Consider the following 12,551-nt stretch of genomic DNA (forward strand, 5'->3'; position numbering starts at 1 on the left):
AGAAAAGAAAAGAAGGGAGCTAGGGAGAAATGCTGTGTCCTGGCTGTTAATTCAGGTTCCCAGACCAGGCATTGAGGGGATAGAGAAAAGACAAACAGATACACAAATAGAGAAAAAGTCGAGGCCTGGTGGATCCCTAAACCTTGATAGGGAAATATTTACCACAAGCCAGCTTGGCATGTTTATTATATAGGTTTAAACATCAAAAGGATTTATTATGAGAAAGTTTCTTCAAGATAAACAAAACCCAAATTGAGGGTATAAAAAGCCCAATTACGACTATCAGCTTGTATTCATAATTCTCTACCCCTGGGTACCTGGGGTTTGAACCCAAGGGAAAGAACTGATAAGTCCATGGCTGGCACAGAATTTCTCTTTGAACAGGGCATCACCACAGCTGCTGAGCAGTCTCAAATTGATACTTTCACACTGAGAGTTCCCTAGAGAGATATTGCCTCTGTCTCTGGACAGCTCAAGAACCATAATTTATTTGCTGCTCCTGACACAGGGGTAGGAAAAGAAAAAACAGAACTACAATATTATTTGGCAAACCCATTACTGGGTGTTTATTCAAAGGAAAGGAAATCAGAATGTTGAAGAGACATCTGCATTTCCATGTTCTCTGCAGCATATTTACAAGAGCCAAGATATGGAATCAACCTAGATTTCTTTTGTTGCATTAATTCTTAAAGAAAGTATGCTATATATACACAGTAGAATACTGTTGAGCCATAAAAATTAATATACTTCTCTCATTTGCAGTAACTCTGTAGAACTATACAACACCGTGAGTTAAAGAAGCCAGGCACAGAAATTTAGTATGTTTACACTTACATATGGAAGTTCAAAAAGTTAATGTCCTAAATGTTGCAATTAAAATAATTTTTATCAGAGATTGGGAAGGGATGGTAATGGAGAGAGAATGGCTAAAGGTACAGGGTACATTTAAGTAGAAAGAATAATTTTAAACATCTTCAAATACAACACATTTTAATATTTTATTTAACCTGTCTAATGTTCTGTAGTGCCGTAGGGTAAATACACTTGGGAACATTTAACTGTATATTTCAAAAAGAGTGGAGAGAATTTGGAATGTTTTCAACATATAAAAAATGATAACTGTTTGAGTCCATGAATATATTGACTATCCTTATTTAAACTTTATACATTGTATACATGATTTAACATATCACACTGAAATCCATAATACATATGGTTATTTGTCAAAACAAATTTTTAATCAATCTATTTTTAATGATGATAAAGAATAGAAGTATTTTACTACTTTTTAAAATAATAAAACTTCATAAAGGGGACCATTACCCCCAAATGAACCGAAACAATTAAATCATATCCATTTTAATTGTAGATCACATAGTAAAGTCCATCTAAATTGCTAAATATTACATTTAGAAAAAGTAAATATTCTTTTTTGATTCATATTCTATTTCTCTACCTAATGAAGCATTCTTATAACAATAATTTTATTTTATATTAAAATACTTATAAAACAAAAATATATAATTTAATCTGAGAAAATTGTCTTTGCTTAATTACCTTTTACTTAATTGAACATCTTGTTTCATAATAATTTTTTCTATAGTACACTCCCATGATATTTTCCCTCAGTATGTATAAAAAATTATCAGCAAAATGCAATCCACATATACTACTCCAGAGTTCCTGATTTTCTATACCTACAGTGTTAAAAATTTTTTTATATCAAAATGTTTTTTATCTTGCTAAAGAATACAAGTATTTTTATTTCTATTAAGTTTTCATTTGGTGATATCAGCAGATTTCATTTTACTTAATCAGCCTTTTAGAAAACTTTTCAACTATCATTGTAAAACTGAGAGTTCTTAAAATGTATCATGAAGTATGTATTTTACTAGTAAGTGGAATCAGAAAACATGTCCTTTAGTAGACTTCACCTGGTCTGAGAGGATACTTTAATATTCTCAGAACCAATTCTGTTTTCTAGCTTGATCACCTGTTAACCATCTTTAGTGCCTCCCATTATCTTGTGTTTTAGCCAAAGATCGAAAACACAAACTTCTTAAGACAAATACCTGGCTGTGGCCACATACCAATGCTTGCCTGGAATTCAATCTACAGCTGCTATAGCTTTCTTCAGACCACATTTCTTTGGATTTATAGTTTGCCCCTCTAAATTCTGACTCTTTTCTGCCCCATACCAATGATTGGCTCTGGTTGAAGGTCCTGTTCCCTTTGTTGTGAGATGTAACAAGTTAGCTGTAATACCAGAAAAAAAAATATGCTTATTTAAAATGAGAATGCCAAAATTATACTAATATTTTGAAACGCCAATCTCTAATTGCAACTATTCTTGCTTTCTCTGAAGAAGCTATCAAAGAAAAGAATCGAGGAAAATATGTAAATTATTAAAAGTGCATTGTCCATAGAGGCTGACCACAACACATCAATGTAGAGATGAGAAATGTTGATAGAGATGTCAGGATATTTGGAGAAATCTATGCCTCAACAGTGAGTAAATTTTCACAACTGAGTCTTATCTAAAGGAATAAATGGTTACATAGCATCAAACTCCAGAAAGCAACATTATTGGTCCTTCTCAGAGGCACCTAAATAGCCCAGAGTAGCACTGAATTTTTGAAATATAACTAGTTCTTTTAAGTATACAGGGTAAAAGTAATGCAAAATAATAACATATTCATTCCTTAAGCTACCTTTGCTTAAGGAAAATGTGCATGACTTTAAAGGCATGTTATCTTTGGAGAATTTTCTTTACATATCCACTATATTATAGTTGCACAATTTTCTTCTGAATACCCTTGTTAACATACTCTGGCAGACATTCGATAGCAAACTGTGTTCCAGGCAATGAATTTATAATATTGTAGCAGGAACAATCTCTTGAATGTTGTAAGCCTTTATATATGATGGAAAAATCAATAACATGGATAAATGTGTAGCAAACTAGCCTATGTACTTTTTAGGTGAAGTATAGTTCAGTAATATGGACTGAAGTTGTTTTTTAGGGCAAATAATCCTGTGCTTATGTGGAATATTATAAAATATATTATAAAATATATACTATAATAGACAAAATAATGGTAATACTAATTTATAGTATGTATACTAAGTATGATAGATCAATATTAATATATTAAATATATTTATATTATTACATAATACATAATCCAAATATTTGACTACTTTTAGTACATAATTTAACTTGATACAAAGAAATGTTCTGTACTGTACAAATGAACTGTTGAATTGTTTATTCTATATTCTTCTTTCCATTTAGAAAAATATAATAAAAGTGTGCATATAATACAATTACACAGGAAACAGCAATTTATATAAAATATTGTTCATTTTTCATTTATAAATAATGAAACAATAGGATGCTTTTGTAATATTGTTCTTCCTCTTTTTCTAGATAATCAACAGTTTCTGTACAGGACAGATTATGACAGCTTCTTTCTTAAGGTAAGATTTTGTGTCACAGTGGTATCCTTCTGAGAAGCTACAAGTTTTATGCACTATCAAAAATATTCCATAAATAAAATTGTCTTCGAGTAGCTCCATCAAAGCCTAAATTGAGAGTATTTTCTCATTAGTTTTAACATTTGTGATAGTTTTTGTTGAACAGTACTATTTTTACAATAAGTTCTAGAGGATGTTTCTTGGATATTTCCAAATACAAAGGATACAACTTGTTATTTTTATTAAACATAAATAAGATCATAGGACAAAAATGAAATATTCTGATTTAACTAACACAATTAAAGTATCTCCCAGAGGGTGTGTGCAATTTATGCATGTCGAAATATACATACATGTTACTATCTTTAATATTTTTTTCTAAAATGCAAGCACATTAGACTGATTTAATTCTCATGAGTACCCCAGACTCTGGTGTTGATGTTATATGTATATTTTGCTCTGTCTTCTTCATTATTCCAAGAGTTAGAAATTATTCTTATTGTATAATGTTAGTTATATTATTTTGACTCATATATTTACCAGTTTTTTCCCCATTTTCTTTTTATCAGAACTTCCACCTGATATATCTCATAGAAGTATGTTCTTTAGAATTATCTTTTGTGAGCATTTTTTAGTTTTTCGGTGAGAATATTTGTACTTCTCTTACTCTTGAAAAAAAGAAATTTCATGGACCATAAGTCTAACTCATAATTTTTCTTGTACCATTAAAGATTTTATTCCTTTTTTTTCTGGCTTCCTATAAAAGGTCTATTTAATAGCTGCTTTGCTTTTTAATTTGCTTTTTATACATAAACATGACAGTAGAGTATATTTTGATATATTATACATACACGGAGTATAACATTCTAATTAGGACCCCATTTTTGTGGTTGTACACAAGGTGAAGTTTCACTGGTTCTGTATTCATATGTGAACATAGGAAAATTATGTATGATTCATTCTATTGTATCTCCTATTCCCATGCCGTCCCCCATCCCTTCCCAGCCCTTTCTGTAATCCATAAAATTCTATTCATGCCCACTCTTTAATGTGTGTTAGCACTCACATATCAAAGAGAATATTTAGCCTTTGGTTTTGGAAGGCTGGCTTATTTTACTTAGCATGATAATCTCTAATTTCATCCATTTAATAGCAAATGCATAATTTCATTTTTCTTTTTGGCTGAGAAACATACCATTGTGTGTGTGTGTGTGTGTGTGTGTGTGTGTGTGTGTATCAATATCACATTGTCTTTAATCCATTCATCTGTGGAAGAGTTCGAGTTCCTAGGTTATAGTTCCATTGCTTAGCTCTCATGAATTGAGCTGCTAGAAACATTGATGTGGCTACAGAACTGTAGTTTGCTGACTTTAAATCTTTGGGGTATATACCCAGTAGTACATATTCCTCAAATGAAGCTGAGTTGAATGGTGGGTCTCTTCCAAGTTTTCTGAGGAATCTCCATACTGTTTTCCATTGTGGTTGCACCAATTTTCAGTCCAACCAGGAATGTATGAGTGTACCATTTCCCCCATGTTTACCAAAATTTATTGTTGCTTGTATTTTTGATAATTGCCATTCTGATTGGAGTGAGATGAAATCTCAGTGAAGTTTTTGTTTGTATTTCTCTAATTGCTAAAAATGTTGAATATCGTTTTAAATATTTGTTGACCAGTTATATTTCTCCTTCTGTGGAGTGCCTGTTAAGTTTCTTCACCCATTTATTGGTTATTTGTTGTTTTTTTTTTCTTTGTTTGTTTTGGTGTTAAGTTTTTTGAGTGTTTTGTATATCCTGGAGATTAATGTTCTATCTGAAGTACAGGTGACAAAGATTGTCTTCTATTCTCTAGGCTCTCTCTTCACATTCTTGATTGTTTCCTTTGCTGTGAAGATACTTTTTAATTTTATTTCATGCCATTTGTTGATTCTTGATTTTACTTCTTGGGCTTTTGATGTCTTATTGAGGAAGTTAATTCCTAAGCTGACATGATGGAGAATTGGGCCTACAATTTCTTCTATTAGGTGTAGGTTCTCTGTTCTAATGCCCAGTCCTTGATCCAATTTGAGTTGAATTTTGTTCAGGCTGAGAGATAGGGGTTTAATTTCATTTTGCTACATATAGATTTCCAGTTTTCCTAGCACCAAAAAGTATGGTTTGGGGGGATTGGCTTATTTCACTTAGCAGTATAGTCTCCAGTTCCATCTTCTCTCCAAAGTATGTTTATGGCTCCTTTGTCTAGTATGAGATAACTGTACATATATGGTTTTGTCTCTGTCTTCTATTATGTACCATTAATCTTCATGTCTGTTTTGGTACCAATACCATGCAGTTTTTGTTACTAAATCCCTACAGTATGATTTAAGTATTATGATGCCTCCTATTTCACTTTTCTCACTAAGGATTGATTTGACTATTCTAGGACTCATGTTTTTCAAAATAAATTTCATGACTGCTTTTTCCATTTCTATGAAGAACATCACTGAAATTTTAATGAGAATTGCATTCAATATGTATAGTACTTTTGCTGGTATTGCCATTTTGACAATATTAATTCTGCCTATCTACAAACATGGGAGATCTTTTCACCCTCTAACATCTTCTTCAATTTTATTTTAAGTGTTCTGTAGTTTTCATTGCAGAGGTCTTTCTTTTGTTAGATTGATTCTCAAGGGTTTTGTTTTGTTTTGTTTTGTTTGTTTTTTAAGGCTACAGTGAATGCAGTGGTTTTCCTAATTTCTCTTTCAGCTGATTCATCACTAGTATATAGACATGTAATTAATTTATGGGTGTTGATTTTATATCCTGCTACTTTGCTGAATTTATTTATGAATTCTAGAAGCTTTCTGGTAGAATTTTTTGAGTCTACTAAATATAGAATCATTTCATTGGCATTATTCCTATTATCCCTAGTTTTTCTAGTGTTTCAAGGATGAATTCATGCTGCCTTTTGTCAAATTGTTTTTCTGTATCTATTTAATCATGTGATTCCTGACTTTAATTCTAGGGATGTGTTGAGGCACATGTATTGATTTCCCTATGTTCAGCCAACCTTGCATCCCTGGAATGAACTCCAATTGCTCTTGGTGCACTATTTTTTAACATACTTTTGTATGCAATTTGCCAGTATTTTATTAAGACTTCTTGCATCTATTTCTAGCAGGGTATTAGGCTGAATTTTTCTTTCTTTGATGTGTCTTTGTCTGGTTTTGGGATCAGGATGAGTCTAGCTTCATAAAGTGAGTTTAAAGTTTGAAAGTTTTGTTTTTTTATTTATTGTAGTGAAAATTTAATCCAGGGGAACTTAACCACTCCACCACACCCCCAGCCCTTTTATTTTTTATTTTGATATAGGGTTTTACTAAATTACTTAGGGCCTCTCTATTGCTGAGGTTGGCTTTCAACTTGCAATCCTCCTTCTTTTTTTTTTTTTTATTGATTGTTCACAACATTACAAAGCTCTTGACATATTGTATTTCATACAATAGATTGAAGAGGGTTATGAACTCCCAATTTTACCCCAAATGCAGATTGCAGAATCTCGTCAGTTACACATCCACAATTTTACATAATGCCCTATTAGTAATTGTTGTATTCTGCTACCTTTCCTATCCCCTACTATCCCCCCTCCCCTTCCCTCACATCTTCTCTCTCTACCCCATCTACTGTAATTCATTTCTCTCCTTGTTGATTTTCCCATTCCCCTCACAACCTCTTATATGTAATTTTGTATAGCAATGAGGGTCTCCCTTCATTTCCATGCAATTTCCCTTTTCTCTCCCTTTCCCTCCCATCTCATGTCTCTGTTTAATGTTAATCTTTTCTTCCTGCTCTTCCCCCCTGCTCTGTTCATAGTTGTTCTCATTATATCAAAGAAGACATTTGGTATTTGTTTTTTAGGGATTGGCTAGCTTCACTAAGCATAATCTGCTCTAGTGCCATCCATTTCCCTGCAAATTCCATGATTTTGTCGTTTTTAAATGCTGCGTAATATTCCATAGTGTATAAATGCCACATTTTTTTTATCCATTCATCTATTGAAGGACATCTGGGTTGGTTCCACAGTCTAGCTATTGTGAATTGTGCTGCTATGAACATCCATGTGGCAGTATCCCTGTAGCATGCTCTTTTAAGGTCTTCAGGGAATAGTCTGAGAAGGGCAATAGCAGGGTCAAATGGTGGTTCCATTCCCAGCTTTCCCAGGAATCTCCATACTGCTTTCCAAATTGGCCGCACCAATTTGTAGTCCCACCAGCAATGTACAAGTGTACCCTTTTCTCCACATCCTCGCCAGCACTTGTTGTTGTTTGACTTCATAGTGGCTGCCAATCTTACTGGAGTGAGATGGTATCTTAGGGTGGTTTTGATTTGCATTTCTCTGACTGCTAGAGATGGTGAGCATTTTTTCAAGTACTTGTTGATTGATTGTATATCCTCCTCTGAGAAGTGTCTGTTCAGGTCCTTGGCCCATTTGTTGATTGGGTTATTTGTTATCTTATTGTTTAATTTTTTGAGCTCTTTGTATACTCTGGATATTAGGGCTCTATCTGAAGTGTGAGGAGTAAAAATTTGTTCCCAGGATGTAGGCTCCCTATTTACCTCTCTTATTGTTTCTCTTGCTGAGAAAAAACTTTTTAGTTTAAGTAAGTCCCATTTATTGATTCTTGTTATTAACTCTTGTGCTATGGGTGTCCTAATAAGGAATTTGGAGCCCGACCCCACAATATGTAGATCGGAGCCAACTTTTTCTTCTATCAGACACAGAGTCTCTGGCAATCCTCCTTCTTAAGCCTCCTGAACTGCTGGGATTTTTAATATTTGACTGCTTTTAATACTTAAGAAACTTCTCTTGATCTGTGATTTTCAGACTCCACATAAACAGAAATAATATGCCATTTGTGTTTCTTTGCCTGGCTTATTTCATTTAAAATTTTGATCTATAGATTCATCCATAATATTGGCAATAACAAAATTCTATCCTTTTTTATGGTCTTTTGTGTTCTAAAACTAGTTAAGAAATGTCTCTGTTTTTATGTATCCCATTTTGGAGTATCCTGCATCAGAGTATAGATGTTTTTCATGAATTCTGGAACTCTTTGCTCATTATCCACTGCAATGTGGCCTCTGAATGTTCTTTTATCTTTCATGCCTCTTAATAATTCTTTCATGACATTCTATTGTTTTTCAGTTTTTTGATCTATAACCAGTTCACTTATTTGATCAGCATTTGTGACTTATTTTAACTTAATCTCTTTATACTTTTAATCTTTATTTTTTGTGTGTGAATGTGTTAAAAATTTGCATTTGAGTTTTTCAAAATTCAGTAGTCTTTTCTTGTTCTTATGTTCAATGCAAGCTTATCTTAAATGTGCTTTTGATTTCAATCTCTATTACTGCTTGGAATCAATCAATTTTATCCCTTATTGTGATTTTTTTGCTATTGTTGTTAGTTGATTGTTTTAGTTATGATTTCACATATGTGGATTTGAAGTTCTACTCTTTAAGTTATCCCTTTTACCAGTCACCCAGAAGGACTATCAATATCAACCCAATATTTAAATTAAATGCTTGCTCTACGTTTTTGATCAAATAACATGAATTTAATCAGATCTCATATCTGTAATAAGAGCTTTATTTTCTGTAATAAGATTTATTTTCACAAACTCTTAATTTCTCTTTGCTTTTGTTTTCTTCTTACACCACTAGGAAAAAAATGTGTATATTTTCTTTAGATCTTTCTCTACATAAGGTTTATTCTTATTTTAAGCAAGCTACATGAAGACTGTCTTCTATAGTACTTTCCACTATGAGAGGAACATAAGTTTATCTAGCATTCTGTTCCTCATGAAATATTCAAAATGGAAGCTCAACTGTTCCGTAACTTTGTGGAAATTCTCATGCTGAATGCTGAATTTGATGTTTACTTGCTTATTACGTCTCCTGCTTTACTTTGGTCTTAGGTGTTGCAGATTTCTTTCTTTTTTTTTTATGCTTTATCAAAAAATCTTATAAGGTACATACATGCATATGTATAACTAATTTTATTTAATTTTTTTTTCCATCTGGAAAATATCTACATAGTTTTGGCTATACAGATCCAATACACTAGCTTAAAGCAGAAAACCAAGGATTTTTGGCTTATAAAGATTATAACGCTTGATGTTTTCACATTTTGCAGATAGTATAAATAATGATATATATTTCTTCTTTTTACTTTTTTGACTCAACTTCAATAAGTAAACTGCTAAAAGTCTCCAATCTTTTCCTCCCATAATTCTGGTTTGCTTCTATGACTTCTTTCTGTTCCCCAAAGCTTTATCACATTAATTGTACCTAACTATTAATATTTGTAAGAAAATGGGGATGATCTTTGCTTGAGTCGGCCTTTGAAGAAAGTAGAAAGGCATAATCTCTGTCTCTTTTTCAGTGTTTTATATTCTTCAAAGACACCATATTAATTTTTTTCCCTTTGAGGTTCTTATAATTACCATTAATACATACTGTTTAACTAAATGGAGAATTATAAACCACCCATTCAAGTTTGTCTAAGAACTTTCCCATCGGTTGTTGAAAAGGAGAGCTAGAATTGGATAGAACAATCACAAGCCTGTTCTTATCTTTATCAGTGTGGAAGAGGCATACATAAAACAGCTCTTACGGGCATCTCCTGGCATAAACATTTCAAATATTTCTATTAAGTAAATTTGGATGTTGACACTTTTACACTGATTTAAATCAGCATGATTCATTTTTACAAAATAGTTCATTTACTATTTACTATGTTCATTTACTATGTTCTTTACTAGAAAAACGTTTTTTAAACTTTAAAATGCTTCACATGCTATTTTCTTTTTTAAAAATTTTCAAAGAAAAAATGTAAAAATATCATGACAAAATATTGAATTTGTAAAATTTGAAAATGTGAGTATTGAACCCACTTTCATAATCTATTTTTAAATTTTATTTTTAACCAGCAATGCCCAATAACAATTAGAATTCATAATAATCTTTATCTTCCCAAATATTTGTAGTGTGTGGGTTTCATTTTTTCTTTTGCTGTAATGGTGGGTAAGATTCTGTACTTACATTTCCTTCTTCCTCATTTCCACTACTCCAGCTAGCCAGTTAAGCCAAAGATTTACTAGTATCATACTAATTAGAAGAAACTAGTTTGTCTAAATAAAGTTGAATTAGTCAGTTTCATATGAAGTACTTTGGTAACTTGCTGTGCAATGAAGCTCAGGATATCAGCCGTGAAAATTTTTAACTGTTAGGTAAGGCTTTCATTACAGCAGATATGTTATCCCATAGTGCCTGTCATTCCTGATATGTATGGACTCATCAGGAATTTAGAAGTTATCCTCTCATCTTTCATTTCATTTCTTTACATAAATTAGTGTAGTAAGTCATTCTCAGCTCAAAATATCCACTTTTGATCTGGGTATGATAACATTTATGAGAAAGTTAATCTTTCCAAGTACATCATTACCACAACCACAGTGGGATTCATCAATCTTCAACCTCATACTAAATTTGGAAAACCTTTGAAAGGACACTCTGTATCTTAAAGTCCTTTGTTTTTATGTTCTATAGAAACAATGCTTTGGTGTAAAATTGACAATATTTGCTTACAGATTAAATAAATGAATATTAATCAGTGTTTCTTTCTGTGTAGTAGAAATGAAATAAGCCTCATTTTTACTTATAAAATAATAAGTCGGAAAATGACTCAACATTGCTTAAGAAATGAAAAGTATGTTCATGGTCTATGGATTTAAAGGCTATGATCTTCAGAGCATGCTAGATAAATTATGTCATAAAGAACAAAGCAAAACATGCTTATTTTTCTTTAGGAACAATTTCTATTATTCTCAGAATGAAGATATGCTGCATAAAGAAAAAGTGTAGCAGTTTTCAACTTTTGTTCCCTCATGGTCTTTTACATTCTTAAAAAAATATAAGAACTCCAAAGAGTTTTGCTTATGTAGATTTTATGATTAATACTTACTCTATTAGAAACTGAAATAGAAATTGTTAAGTACTTGTCATTTCCTTTAACAATAACAAAAACTCTTTACTTGAAACATAAATAGTATATATTTTTGAAAATAATAAAATTTAATAAGAAAGAGCATTGGTATGCATTTTGCTAATATCGATTTCAAATGTTTCATATCTAATTCTGTATTCACTCTTCGAATATCAAACATAATATATTCTTTTGAAAAGTCTACTATGCACTCTTTTCAAAATGAGAATTAAAAAACAAATAATGTCTTAATATCATTCTGAAAATGTTTTTGAATTGCACTTGTGCAGAAAATTTTTTAGAGATCTCCAGGAGACCCCAAAGTTCAGTTTGGTAACTGCTGACTCAATGGCTTAAAATGCCATTTTCCTTCTTGAGTCTACAGATGGAATAGATCATTCTGGACTGGGCTTGACTGAGCTCATTTGATCAGCTGTTGAGTTATTCTAGAGTATGGCTGCTCTCGGCTGGCCTCTGTTAAGATGATTAGTGCCTCTCTCTATATAATCTCTGTACTTACAGTAGCCTAGCATGGATCCATTCCCATCACAGAAAGGGAAATTTCCAGGAGGGACAATTAAAATTCAAAAGGACTGTTGAGTTTAAATCTTACATATTAAAAAGTCAAACCAAATTTATGTGTGGGAAACAGACTACCCCCACATTTTTTTTTTTTTTTTTTTGGTATTGAGGATGGAACCTAGGGGCATTTGACCACTAGTCATATCTCCAGCCCTTATTTAATGTCTTATTTAGAGATATGGGACAGGGTCTCTCTGAGTTGCTTAGGGCCTTGCTAAATTGCTGAGGCTAACTTTGAACTACAATCCTCCTGCTTCAATCTGAAGTCACTGGGATTATGAGTATGAGCCACCATGCCAGGTACCAGACTCCACCTCTTGATGTGCTAAGTTATGAAGTCATATAAAAATTGTGTGCACATAGAAGCATGAACAATATAGAACATTTCACTGGTCAACCTATCATATCATCTTAGATTTCCAACAAAAACACAAGATATTTTTTTCTTTCCCTTGCTTTTAATTG

The 12,551-nt window shown here is 32.3% G+C and overlaps 1 protein-coding gene across 10 annotated transcripts in view; it reads left to right on the forward strand.

The window, feature by feature from the left end:
* The window catches only part of Mgat4c (MGAT4 family member C), a 786,744-nt gene that overhangs the window by 698,134 nt on the left and 76,059 nt on the right, over positions 1-12,551 (forward strand). For all 10 annotated transcript variants that reach the window (XM_040280229.2, XM_078053048.1, XM_078053046.1 and 7 more), the window contains one exon: positions 3,431-3,480. The gene's annotated coding sequence lies outside the window, so the exon portion shown is untranslated. The remainder of the gene's footprint in view (positions 1-3,430; positions 3,481-12,551) is intronic.

This window comes from Ictidomys tridecemlineatus, chromosome 6 (assembly GCF_052094955.1).
Source record: "Ictidomys tridecemlineatus isolate mIctTri1 chromosome 6, mIctTri1.hap1, whole genome shotgun sequence".
Taxonomy (NCBI): domain Eukaryota; kingdom Metazoa; phylum Chordata; class Mammalia; order Rodentia; family Sciuridae; genus Ictidomys; species Ictidomys tridecemlineatus.